This window comes from Vulpes lagopus, chromosome 8, assembly GCF_018345385.1.
Source record: "Vulpes lagopus strain Blue_001 chromosome 8, ASM1834538v1, whole genome shotgun sequence".
NCBI classification, from domain to species: domain Eukaryota; kingdom Metazoa; phylum Chordata; class Mammalia; order Carnivora; family Canidae; genus Vulpes; species Vulpes lagopus.
Genome location: NC_054831.1, coordinates 123,098,446 through 123,112,014, shown reverse-complemented (window position 1 = coordinate 123,112,014; position 13,569 = coordinate 123,098,446).

Sequence of the window (13,569 nt, the reverse complement as noted above, 5' to 3'; positions counted from 1 at the left end):
ATTTTCTAATGAGTAATTTCTTTTTTTTTTTTAAGACTTTATTTATTCATGAGAGGCACACAGAGAGAGGCAGAGACACAGGCAGAGGGAGAAGCAGGCTCCATGCAGGGAGCCCGATGTGGGACTCAATCCCGGGATTCCAGGATCACACCCTGGGCCAAAGGCAGGCGCTAAACCGCTGATCCACCAGGGATCCCCTCTAATGAGTAATTTCTCACAGAGGAATCTACCTAAAGAACATAATTAGAAGTTGAGATGTATATATGTACCTACAGAAGATGTCCACTATAGTGGATTTCTAAAAGTTTCTATTTTGAGTTAATTTTTATTTACCCTTAAAGATTTATTTATTTGAGAGAGAGAGAGAGAGAGTGCAATCGCACATGAGCAGGGGGAGGGGTACAGGGAGAGGGATAGAGGATCTCAAGCAGACTCCATGATCAGCGTGAAGCACAATACGCTTGGGGCTCAATCTCACAACCCCAAGATCACGACCTGAGCCAAAACCAAGGGTCGAATGCTCAACCGACTGTACTACATAGGCACCCGTTGAGTTAATTTTTAGATTAATATGTAGTTGTACGAAATAATATTTAGAATATATATAGGGAATATTTAGAGATTCCCTATATCCTTCACCTAGTTTTCCCTAATGATAGCAGTCTCAGTCTGTTTAGGCTGCTATAACAAAAACACAAAAGAGTGGGTGGTTTAAAAAACAAACATTTATGGGGCACCTGGGTGGCTCAGTGGTTGAGCATCTGCCTTTGGCTCTGGTTGTGACCTCGGGGTCCTGGGATCAAGTCTCATATCAGGGTCCCTGCGGGGAGCCTGCTTCTTCCTCTGCCCATGTCTCTGCCTCTCTCTGTGTGTCTCTCATGAATAAATAAATAAAATCTTTTTAAAAACCCAACATTTATTTCTCACAGTTCTGGAAGCTGTGAAGTCCAAGCTGAAGGAATCAACAGATTACATGTCTGGTGAAAGCCCCTTTCCTGATTTAGAGAGGGTAATAGGGTTTAGGTGGGATTACGAGTGTGGGGCCCTCATGATGGAATCAGTGGTTCTATAGGAATGGAAGACACAGGGAGAAGACAGCTATGTGCAGGCCAGGAAGAGGGTCCTCACCAGGAACCAAATCAGCTGGCACCTGCATTTTGGACTTTCCAGCCTCAAACACTGTGAGAAAGAAATGTCTGTTGTTTAAGCACCCCAGATTATGATATTTTGTTATGGCAGCCCAAGCTAACTAAGACAGCCTCTCTTACTCACCGAATGAGAGTAGCAGGTGTGTGTATGTATGTGTAGAGGGGGGAAAAGGGAAGGGAAACCAAATTAAAACAAAAACTTTTGACTCTAGGCTGAGACCCTACTGTGAGGAGGGACCGCTCCCTGGGGAGGCAATTGCTCTGTTTGCCCCAGGGGCTCCAGGCACTGTGTGCAGCCTCTGGATCTCCCAGGCACCTAGCAGAGTAGAGGAAGTTTTAGAGGCTCTCCTGCTCTAGTTTTCAACAGGGTGGAACAAGGAAGTGAGGGCATCCTCTGGGCCTTAGCCTTTATTCATGAAAGACTAGGAGGTTGGAGAGACTTGAGTGGCAGGGGCAGGAGATGGAAGCAGCCAGCTAGCTCACCCTTGCCTGTTTTACCCTCACCTTCCTGATCTGAACCGAGGAGGAAGAGGAAGGGGGTGTGGGGGTCGAGACACAGGATGGGTGGAGCATCTGCTCAGGCAGTAACCCGCAGGACACAAATAAGGGCAGAGTCTGGGGCTGGAATCTGCTCTGTCTGAGTCTGGGCCCTTTCTGCAGAGACTGTGCCCTATCTGGTAGAGTATTGGCCTGAGAGTCAGCTATCTTAGTCTCATTCCAACTGGGCCTCAAAGCAGAGTAGTTTGGCAAAGCGAATTCGATATGAGGGACATTTTGATAGAACTGAGTCAAAATAGAAAATTACCGTTAAAAAAATCACCAAGTTGGGATCCCTGGGTGGCGCAGAGGTTTGGCGCCTGCCTTTGGCCCAGGGCGCGATCCTGGAGACCCGGGATCGAATCCCACATCGGGCTCCCGGTGCATGGAGCCTGCTTCTCCCTCTGCCTATGTCTCTGCCTCTCTCTCTCTCTCTCTCTCTCTGTGACTATCATAAAAAAAAAAAAAATCACCAAGTTGCCTGGTGGCTCAGTGGACAAGTGTCTGCCTTTGGCTCAAGTCGTGATCCTGGGGTCCTGGGATCGAATCCTGCATCAGGCTCCCCATGAGAGGCCTGCTTCTCCCTCTGCCTATGTCTCTGTCTCTCTGTGTCTTTCACGAGTAAATAAGTAAAACCTTTTAAAAAATAAAATAACCAAAATTTAAAAATCACTAAGTAACTTCTGAAAAACATATCCAACCCTTACTTGCTCTTGACCCTCCCCTTACCCCTGGCTCTCACCCCTGACCATTCTTGATTTCTACCATGTCTCTGACCCCCTCTCTATTACAGATCATTCATGACTTTCAGAAGTGAGAGCCAGCACTGGGTGGAGCTCAGAGCAGATGTGAAGGTGTCTGCTTTGCATGAACCCCTTGACGGTAAAAAAAAAAAAAAAAAAAAAAAAAAAGGTTCTAAATTTAATGATTTGGTTTTTCGGGTAGATGCCCTCATATGAATAGTGCTGTGCCAATGCATCCCAGGGTTGAATGGCTGCTTTCAAATCTGCTAAAGTTATTGGAAGTGATTTCTAAACAAAGAGATATCTCTGGGAGGGTTCTCAAGTGAAAAAGCCAGCAGTCCCAGAAGGGAAAAAGAAACAGCTCCATCTGAGAATGAAATACTCTAAAATCCTTATGAGGATATAGGGGGTCTGCCTGTCTGGCATTCTGCCCTTTGCTAGGCTGGCCTGTCCTCTGCCATCCCCCATGGTTCTGGTAAACATGGTGTCATGCCTGTTTCAGGCATAAGAAGTAGGCCATGACTCAAGCCTTGTCAATTTTAGTACCCATCTTCTGGACACAGCAACTGGTCGAAGGTACAGAATCCAAGTAGAGTCAGCCACCTTCCATGGGGTCTAGTGATATGTGCCTGGGAGAGAACACTCTAGGATCTTCCTGTGGGATTGTGGACTATAAAGACGATGGGAGGGGCACCTGGGCGGCTCAGTGGTTGAGCATCTGCCTTTGGCTCAGGGCAGGATCCCAGGGTGGAGTCTCGCATTGGGCTCCCTGAAGGGAGCCTTCTTCTCTCTCTGCCTGTTTCTGCCTCTTTCTGTGTGTCTCTCATGAATAAATAAGTAAATCTTGAGAAAAAAATAAAAAATAAAGATGATGGGAGTCTGGGGCTGCTGGTAGCCATCTTGCTACCATGCAGATAATCTGCAGCCCTACTATAAACTTTCTAAGCCATAAATTGTTTTTGCTTAAGCTGGATCAAGCCTCTTTGCTGTCCACTGCAAATAAGAGACCAGTAACATATTGTCCCAGTCCTTTATTTTAGAACTTCTGCAATCCAGAGATTGCCTATTGGGAGGCTTGCTTATTGACAGGCCCTGTTCACTTCTCAGAGCCCATAGTCAGAACTACCACAAAGAGATCCTTTGTGGAAAAAAAACCTCTCATGTTTCCGAGGAACCTACACCAGCTATCTATCTAATCGGCCAAGTCCTTTATTCATAAGTGTCTTTCAATAAAAAAGAGATACATCCTAGTCACCTACTGGTGAAGTGTCTGACCTTTGAGGATAAAAGTTGGCCTCCAGAGTTCCTAGAGATAAAGGATCAAGACTTAGATTGGCATCAGATCTCTTACCAACAGTACTGCATGCTGGAAGACAAAGGAATGAGGTCTTCAAAGGTCTGAGGGAAAAAAATGAATTTGTATCTAGAATTCTCTCCCCAGCCAAATTAACATACACATCCAAGGTCCTATAAGGACTCCAAGTTTCCCTGTCATACAACCTTTCAAAAAAGTATGAATACTCAAGCAAAAGGAAAAAGGAATCCCAGAAAGAAATGGCCCTGAATGGGATACAGGAAACAGAGGAACCAGACCTATGAAGGTGATATTTTATAAACTCCATGAGTAAGAGTCAAAATTATTGAATACAGGTGTGTGTGTGTTGGGCGGGTTACAGGTATTCTTTGTACTATGATTTCGACACTTTTCTATGTTTGAAATTTTTCATAATACAAAGTAGGAAAAAAAATAGAAGCACAAGGATCAGGAGGAAAAAAAATAACACATATCTTTTGCATCACAAGAAAAAAGGCAGTCCAATGCCAGGATAAATTAAAACACAGATTATTTAATGCTTTGTTAACACAGTTGTTTGGGACGCCTGGGTGGCTCAGGAGCTGGGTATCTGCCTTCAGCTCAGGTCATGATTCTGGGATCCTCCCTGAGAGGAGCCTGCTTCTCCCTCTGCCTATGTCTTTGCACACCCACTCTGTGTCTCTCATGAATAAATAAATCTTTTTAAAAAACACATAGGTGTTTCCTAATTTACTATGTTCTACCATCTAGATATTTAAATCTGCACTCATTAAGAAACATGGGATTTTTAGGATGTACAATGTAAATGTACTCAATACCACAGAACCGTACACTTGAGGGATTAAAAGAGTAAATTTCATGTTATATGTATTTTACCACAGTGAATTTTTAAAAATGAAATGTGATCTTTAAAAATCCTATCTTTTCATTTTATAAAACCCTAGTTGGAGTTTTTTTGGGAAAACAATAGCTTTTGCAATGAAGAAACATTTATGTGTTGCAAGAAACAATTTTGTATGTTTTTTTGTTTTTGTTTTGTTGTTGTTTTTTTTTTTGTACACGTGAGCAAGGGCTTCCTCAGGTTTGCTAGGAGTAGACTTGCTGATTGTAGGGTATGTGCATCTTTGACTCTGTAAGATATTTCCAAAGTGGTTGCACCAACTCACTGCTGTGCCACCAGAAGGCCATGAATATTCCTAACGAGTATTTCCCCGAATTCCACACTTTTGCTGGCTTTCATGTTTTCAGACTTCCGCATTTTGGGTGTGAAATCTGAGTTTCATTTCTATAGAGCAGGGGTGAGTGGGATGTGATTTGTCAGCCTGGATGAATAGCCAAGACAGTGCCCAACATCTGGTCCAGCAGTGACAAAAGCAGGTATGATGTTGGTTGAGTTGAATTGGCTAGGGACACTTGTCCTTCATGGAGTCCTTTGTGTGAAGGGGGCACCAGTGTGCAGGAGGACCTGGATGGCAGAAACTAACAACCCTGAGCAGTAGATCTCAGGCGCTGGCAGGAGACAGGGCCTAGAAGATGCTGGAGCAGCTTGTGTGAGGCTTGCAGGGTGGGTTTTTAAGAGGAGAGTCTGTGGCAACGCTGGAACAGAATTTGATGAAGAGAAGAGGGGAGGGTAAGAAGAGACTAGTGCCTATTCCAAAGCTCAGAAACAGGAGAAAATTCTGCATTGAAGGAAGAAGATGGGCGTGTTTAGTAGGAAAGAGTTCAGAGAATAATCAGAAATATGGACAGTCAGGTAAGATTATTAAATTGGTGCATGCCTCAGTATCTCCAATCAGAAAAGCAGACTACTGATGGCACCTATCTCATAAAAGTGTTGAGCTCATTACATAAAATAATCTCTCTAAGGCACTTGGCATAATGCCTAGAACAAGTAAATTCAGTAAGTATTAGCTCTTGTTAAATAAGTTGTCCAAGATCACATAGCTCAACTCATGAGTGGGTGTCTAGGATTTGAATAGTTCTCTGATTTCAAAGCCCAGACTCTTAACCACTCTGCTCTACCGACTACCTACCATTTATGGAGCACAGTGCTCTACATACTCCATATTATTTATCTCATTTACTCCTTATCACATCCCTGAGCTGGGTATTACCATTTTACAGAAGAGGAAACTGGGGCATGGCTTAACTCTCACAGCTGGGACTCATATGCAGGCCTGCCAGGCTCCAGGGCCCTCTCCCCACCACTACACTGGGAGTCTCCTGGCCTGGGTCCTAATCCCAGATCTGCTACTGATCAACCTGCATCACTGAGCCTGTTTCTTCACTTTGTAAATAATGGGTTAGTTAGAGAATGATCTCTCTGGTCCCTTTAAGCTCTACTGTTCTGGGAAGGTAGATTTGATGAAATCAGACAGTGTTCCAGGTAGGAGAGAGGGGTATGAGTCAGACGGATCCCCATCCCCATCTGACTGCACAACATCAACCAACAGACATCCAGAGGCGCCAAGAGAGGAATCCAGGTCTCCAAAGCGTTAGTCATCGTCTGCTCCCGCCCCCCAGGGGACCAGCAGGGATGGTGCTCCAATTATAGTGGATTGATGAGGGGCCTCTAGGATGATGAAAGGGTGGGAGAGGGCATGTCAGAGGGCACACTGGGAGATCAGAACTACTTAGCCCAGAGAAGAGAAGGCAAGACAGGCCAGGCTTCAAGTCTCCAGTGAGTACGGGGTCTGAGTGGCAGGGGAGAAAGAACACAAGGGTAAGTCTCAGGGTGCCTGGGACCTGGCCTTAGTCCTGGCTCTGACACTAACAAGCAGTAACACCTTTGTTTGACAAGTTACTTCCTCTCTCCAATCTTCCTTTTCCACATCTAAAATACTAGGAAAATAACTTTAAAGAGAAATCCCACCAATTTATACAAAGAAATGTAAAATATTACAGCCAAAAACAACTAAAAATGGCTCAAAAACCTGGCAATGGGAAAAACTGCTAAGCAGACCTAAACAGGAGGGTGGTGGTTGATGCAACAGAATATTAAAGTCATCTGAAACGCTGAACAGTAACAAACATTTATTGCACGCTATGTGCCAGGCACTGAGGAGAGGTCTTCACATGCATGATCTCATCTAATATCCTCAAGCATCTTCTGAGATAGATATGATTGCATTTTTCAGATGAGTTAGCTGAAGCCCTGAGAGGTTCAGTCCCCCAACATGTTAATAAGTGATAACATCAGGACTCAAATTCAGAGGTCCATCTAGCTCAGAAGGCTCTGGCCCTAATTTACACTCTCCTGTTGGATGGGAGGACCGTGCAGAAATAGAAAAATGGATATACGAAAGTGTGAAGCAGTGGGAAAAAAACTCTCGAGAGTGATTATGTTAATGTAAGAATGTTGGCACCAACACTAGGTTTGGAAATTTATAAATAGGCAATTTAGGATGATGAGAAGTTACTCGGAGCTGCTGAAGTTTAAATGTTTCTGCTTAATTTTTGGTAGTAAAGATGATGAAATGTGGAATCCCTGGGTGAGGGGTGAGTATAGATGATGGGGCCTTTCTAGTTTTACTAGTAATTTTCTAGGTGAGCAGAGACGGAAAGTACAGCTGCACTTTCTCATCCCCGAGAAGAGATTGGAAGTCTAGTCACATAACATCCCCACTTCAAGCTTTTCGGTTACTTCATGTTGCCTACAGCACTGGACTTCAACCTTGGCTGCCTATCAGTCACCTAAGAAACTTTTTATTTCATTTTTTTTAGGTAGGCTCCATGCCCTATGTGGGGCTTGAGCTCATGACCCCAAGATCAAGAGTTGTACATTCTACCGACTGAGCCAGCCAGGCACTCCTCACCTGAGAAACTTTTAAAACTAATATCTGGATCCACTCCCAGAGATTCTTATTTAATTGACATGGGTGTAGCGTTGGCATTGGAAGTTTTAAAATCTTCTCATGTGATTCCAATATGTGGAAACATCTGAAAAATCACTGGCCTGATAATAAAGGCCTAACTTCTTCACTGGACACAGAAACCCCTTTTACCTATTTCCTCCAAACTGGTTACAATGTCCTGAATATGCAATGCCCTGCTATTTATATTTCTGTGTCTTTACATGTTATTTCTTGTGCTTGGAAAGCCTTCTCCCTTGGCCATCTGGAAAACTCCATTCATCTTTAATACTGTGGTAGCCAGCTTCCATGATGATCCCCTGTAATCATCACCTCCTGGCATTCACACCCTTGGAGTGTGTCCCCTCCCACACTGAATAGGCCGGGCCTAAATAATATATCGTGGATACCATGGAATATGACTTCCAAGGATGGGTCATAACAGACACTGCAGCTTCCATCTGACTCTCTCTTGGATCACTTGTTCTGGGAGAAGCCAGCTGCCATGTCTTGAGCAGCAGCCCCACGGAGAGCTCCATGAGATAAGGCCCTCCTGCCAACAGCCTTGTGAGTGAGCCAGCCTGGAAGTGGATCCTCCAGTCTTAGTCAAGCCTTCAGATGACAGTAATCCCAGCTGACATTCTGACTGCAACCTCATGAGAGATCTTAAGCCAGAACCACCCAGCTAAGCCACTCCAGAATTCCTGAGCCATAAAGTGTAAGATAATGTTTGTTGTTCTAAGCTGCTAAATTTGGGGTTATTATGCCACAATAACTAATACAAATACCAAGCTCAAGTATATGATACTCTCTGAGAGCTTCGCTCCTCTGCTGAAGTTGAACTAATCTCCCTGTGCCATTTCGGATCCTTAGCACCTAGTATAGTGCTCATGACTTTATAGGCCTAACTGTTGGCCTTTCTCGCCCTCTAGATTCAGTTCCACGAGGACCAGGCCAACCATTAGTGTAAATGAACACGTGTGAGAAAGGCTATCTGCATTGATTCGCACAGACCTTCTAGCCCAGGTTTCTTCTCTACACAAAAATTTCAAGGTAGGACTGCTGGAAACCATGGATTTCATGGTGAGTGGGTCCTGAGGATTTTCTTAATAATCCAACAAAACGGGGCACCTGGGTGGCTTGGTAGTTGATGGCCTGCCTTTGGCTCAGGTCGTGATCCGGGGTCCTGGGATTAAGTCCCGCATCAGGGTCTACGGGGAGCCTACTTCTCCCTCTGCCTCTGCCTCTCTCTCTCTTTCATGGAAAAAAAAAAAAAAAAAAAAAAAAAGACCTGTGCTGAGATCAAGAGCCGGACCCTTAATGGACTAAGCCATCCAGGCACCCTCAGATCTGGATTTTAATTCAAATCTACCAACTACTTGCTGAACTTCTCTGAGCTTTGGTTTGTTCTTCCAATTCTAAAATTTAAGGATTCTCTATTTTCAGCCAGTAATTAGTCTTTTTCCACAGAGAAGAGAAAAATAGGCTAATAGTGTTTAATCATAACAGGGGTTCTCAAACTAGGCTGCATATCAGGATACCCCTGGAGCTTATAACACACACACACACACACATACACACACACACACACACACACACATGCGTGTGTGCGCACACACCTCTGGAGCCCACCCTATACCTTCTGATTCAGCTTCTCTGGGTCTCTGGAGACATGGCCAAGGCAACTGTATTTTTATAGAATTCCAAAGTGATTCTGATATGCATCTAGAGCTGAGGATCACTAATCTACAATATATAAGTTAGAGATTAAAAATTTTTTTCTGCTAGTTGTTTGGCTCCATGGCTTAGAGTATAGTACTAATGGGTTTGTTCTCTGAACTGTTAACTTCATGTGAGGTGGATGGATAATTGACTGTTGGAACCAGTCCATCTCTACTGCTAGAAAAGCATTCAAGGTGCACTATCAGGACTCAGTTGGATCCTCAATGAAAATGACTCTTGGTATGACCCAACTAATGTTTAGGGCATTTACTGGAGATCAAATGATGGGTTATTTTAGCTTTTATTTTAGCTTACATGGAGTAAGGAACTGCTTTCTTGGTAAGGTAGGAATGAACAGAAATTAAGAGCACTGACTTTAGAACCCAACAGTTTAGGTTCAAATCCTGGCTGCAGGACTTACGTACAGGCTGGGTGACTGTGGCTGAGCTGGCCCATCTTTCTGAACCTCATTTTCCTGAGCTGTTATATGGGAATAACATGAACTACCTTGCAGGGATGTTGTTAGGATTAAATGATACAATCTATGTAAAACACTTAGCACAGAATCTGGCACAAAACAAGTGCTCATTATGTAGCAGCACACCGGCAAAAACAAAATATGGCACTTTTGTTATTAATAGCAATATATATTTGTCTAGTGCCTTGTAAATTACAAAGTGCTCTTACATCTGCCACTGAAACCCTCTCCTCCCTCCCCTTACCCCCATCCTGAGGTGGGCACCACAGACATCAGTGACCCCATTTTACAGAAAAAGAAAGGCTCAGAAAGGTTCGCTGGCTCCAGATCAAATGGCAAAAAAGTGTGTCTGGATTCAGACCTGGGTGTGATACCATGAAAATGAATAATTATACACGCACACTTGGCAGGCTGAACATCTAGGGACCATCTGGCTTAGCAGGCTGAGGAAGACTGTATTTCTGAGCAGCTTCTTTTTTTAGATGAAAGCAAGATGGGGAAAATGAGCTGGCAAACTTTCCCTCATTTTCACTATCGGTGGGATTCGTGCTCAGTTTTGCCTTCCTTCTAACTCTCAGACGCTCCACGTCCATGTATCTCTGTTCACTCCAGCTGCCCTTGGCCGCACCGTCACTGGCTCTGCCGTGAGCCCCACAGCTGGGATCTGAGAAAACCAAAAAGAAAAGGAAGCAGGGGCAGCTGGAGACATTCAGAGGGTTGGGGAACACCAGCTGTTCCCATGTCTGGCTGGGGAACAAGAAGCCTGCTGTGGAGTGGGGCAGGATGGGAGGGGACAGTGATCCCTGCTCCCTCACCACGCAACAGGAGGATGCTTTTCCCGGGCAACAGAGGGGTTCTGCTCCTGGAATGATGTAAGCCAGGGCCACACTAAATATGGTACAAATGTGTTTCTTGTAGGAAGTAGGAGGCCAAGAGGCCAAATGATAGCTGAGTCTCATCAAGAAGGCTTTCAGAGAAGAGGGGAGCTTGAAAGGGGCCTTAATGGATTAACAGGACTTGGAAGTACAGAAGTGAGGGTGGGAGGCCCCGCAAGCAAGCAAACATCCTGAGGAAGGGCATGTTGGTCTGGGGAATGGGTGGGCATGTTAGGGGGTCTGTGGAAAAAGAGTGTGTGGTAAGAAGCAGAGGATAGGATGGGTAAGGAAAGACCAGGCAGAGCGAGGGGGCAAGACACCATCCTACAGAAACAAGGGAGTCATGCAGATTGCTGACAACTCCAGGGCAGAGCCCCGCAATGGCAGAACAGAAGGGCCTCGGGGATTAGCCAATTCAACAACCACTATCCCACATCCTAACCTAGACAGGGAAGCCGAAGTCACAAGAGGAAAGGCACATGGGTGAGGTCACCCAGCAAGAGACCGTGACAAGACAGTCCGTGACAGAGGGTAGAGACAAGAACCCAGGGCTCCAGCCCAGCACTCTAGTTCTCTTCCTGTCAGACCACCTTGCCAGGCTGGCGTTCTTCTTCTTTTTTTTTTTTTTAATAAGATTTTATTTATTTATTTATTTATTTATTTATTTATTTATTTATTATCTATTTATTTATTCATCCATCCATCCATCCATCCATTCATTCATAGAGACACAGAGAGAGAGAGAGAGAGAGAGGGGCAGAGACACAGGCAGAGGGAGAAGCAGGCACCATGCAGAGAGCCTGACGTGGGCCTCAATCCAGGGTCTCCAGGATCACGCCCTAGGCTGCAGGTGGCACTAAACCGCTGCACCACCGGGGCTGCCCCAGGCTGGCATTCTGATACGAAAGTAGAATGGTAGGCAGATTTGGCAGCAGGACATAGGGAGAAAGAGATCAGTCCAGGGGCAAGCTGCTGGTGAGACTAGCCTCAAAGAGGGGGGAGGACACTCAGGGCCTGCAGGGGGAAGTCAGAGCTAGCAGTGATGGGGAGAGCTGTGCCAAGACCTGGGAAGTGTCTCCTGAAGAGGTCACAGGCCACTTTAGCCCCATTATGTCCACCTCAGGGACAGCAGACAATTGCTGTACCTAGCCTCTACTACAAACTCCCTCCTTCCTCCCCCACTCTACACTGACCTCTGATTTTCCCACTCAAAATCTGAGGACCTACAGGTTACACTGATGCATAGACAGGATGCATGGATGATCAGGTGTGAAACTAAAACCCAAACCACAACGTAAGAGCATAGACTCCTGGTGGTGAAGGGAGCCTGCAAGGCTACAAGGGCAGGGTGGGTTTCAAGTGTTGATTTGAGGAGCAGGGAAATCAGGGAAAAGAGAACAGAAACCCTGTCTATTCATCTACCCCCCTCCTCCTCACACAGTGCAAGCAGTTGGGTGGCATTGGGCAGGCTTCTTGTGAGGGAAGTATTGGGGAAGCCAGACAAGCTGCAGGAAGAACTCAGACCAGGACCACTGGGGTCCACTCAGTGAAAGGCAAATAATACCTGACCACACAGGAATGGAAGGAGGACCAAAGAACACAATCCCTGTCATAGCCAATGTTGCTAGAAGCCCTTAGGATAGACACTGTGCTAAGTGCTTTACATGTATTACTTCATTTAATTATTACAACTCGAAGAGGTAAATACAATCCAAATTCTCATTTTGCAAATGAGGAAACCAAAGTTCATAGAATGAACAGCATGAAGTTTTGGGACTAATAGTGGTGGACGTATCTGATTTTGAAGATCATCTTCTCAACCCCTGAACTGCTTTCCTCATGTATTAAACCAACAAAGCACTTAACTCACAGTTCTTGGTGAGGCACACTTCTTTCCCCAACCCTTTTCTCAATAATACTGAGGATGTCACTGAGTCTAAATATAAGTTGTAGAGAAATTGCTGGAGTTTGGCTTTTTTTTTTTTAAAGGATTTTATTCTTTTTTTTTTTATTATTATTATTTTTTTATTTATTTATGATAGTCATAGAGAGAGAGAGAGAGAGGCAGAGACACAGGCGGAGGGAGAAGCAGGCTCCATGCACCGGGAGCCCGATGTGGGATTCGATCCCGGGTCTCCAGGATCGCGCCCTGGGCCAAAGGCAGGCGCCAAACCACTGCGCCACCCAGGGATCCCAAGGATTTTATTCTTAAGTGAGCTCTATACCTAATGTGGAGCTCGATCTTATTACCTCTGAGATCAAGAGTTGCATGTTCCACTGACTGAGCCAGCCAGGTACCCCCAAGTAGTCTGAGATTTTTTATTCAGTTTCTCATAAAATTGCATTCTTCATACCCTGATAGTTTAAAGAGACAGAGGAAGAAGGTACAAAACTGAGTATGTGTATCCAGCAGTATCGCTCAGTGATTAGAAGCTTAGGTTCTAATGCTGAAATGTCAGCTTTGCCAAATTCTTGCTGTGACAGCTTGATGAAGTCACTTCTTTAAGGTCTAATGTCTGTTTCCTCATACATAAAATGAGGCCAACAGCACCTGACCTCAGGGGGCTCCTGTGAGAAGCAAGTGAGATGATGCACATAAAGCCCTAAACATAGTCCTTGACTCATGGAAAGGCCCAATAAACACAGGCTATGATGATCATCATTGAGGTTACTTTGCCATGCAGTGACAGCAGGGACACTTGGCATCTGTGTGGGGTTGTGAAGGGACAGAAAATAAGCTTCCTAATGAAGATGGGTCCTGAGTACAGAGTATGGCCTCTCCTGTCCCTCTGTCACTCTGCAGGCCCAGGGGTAAGTGGTGCCTCAGAGGGAGAGAGGAACAGATATAGGTCCCCACAAGGCCCAGACATGGAGTTGGATCCCATCAACTGACATTTCAA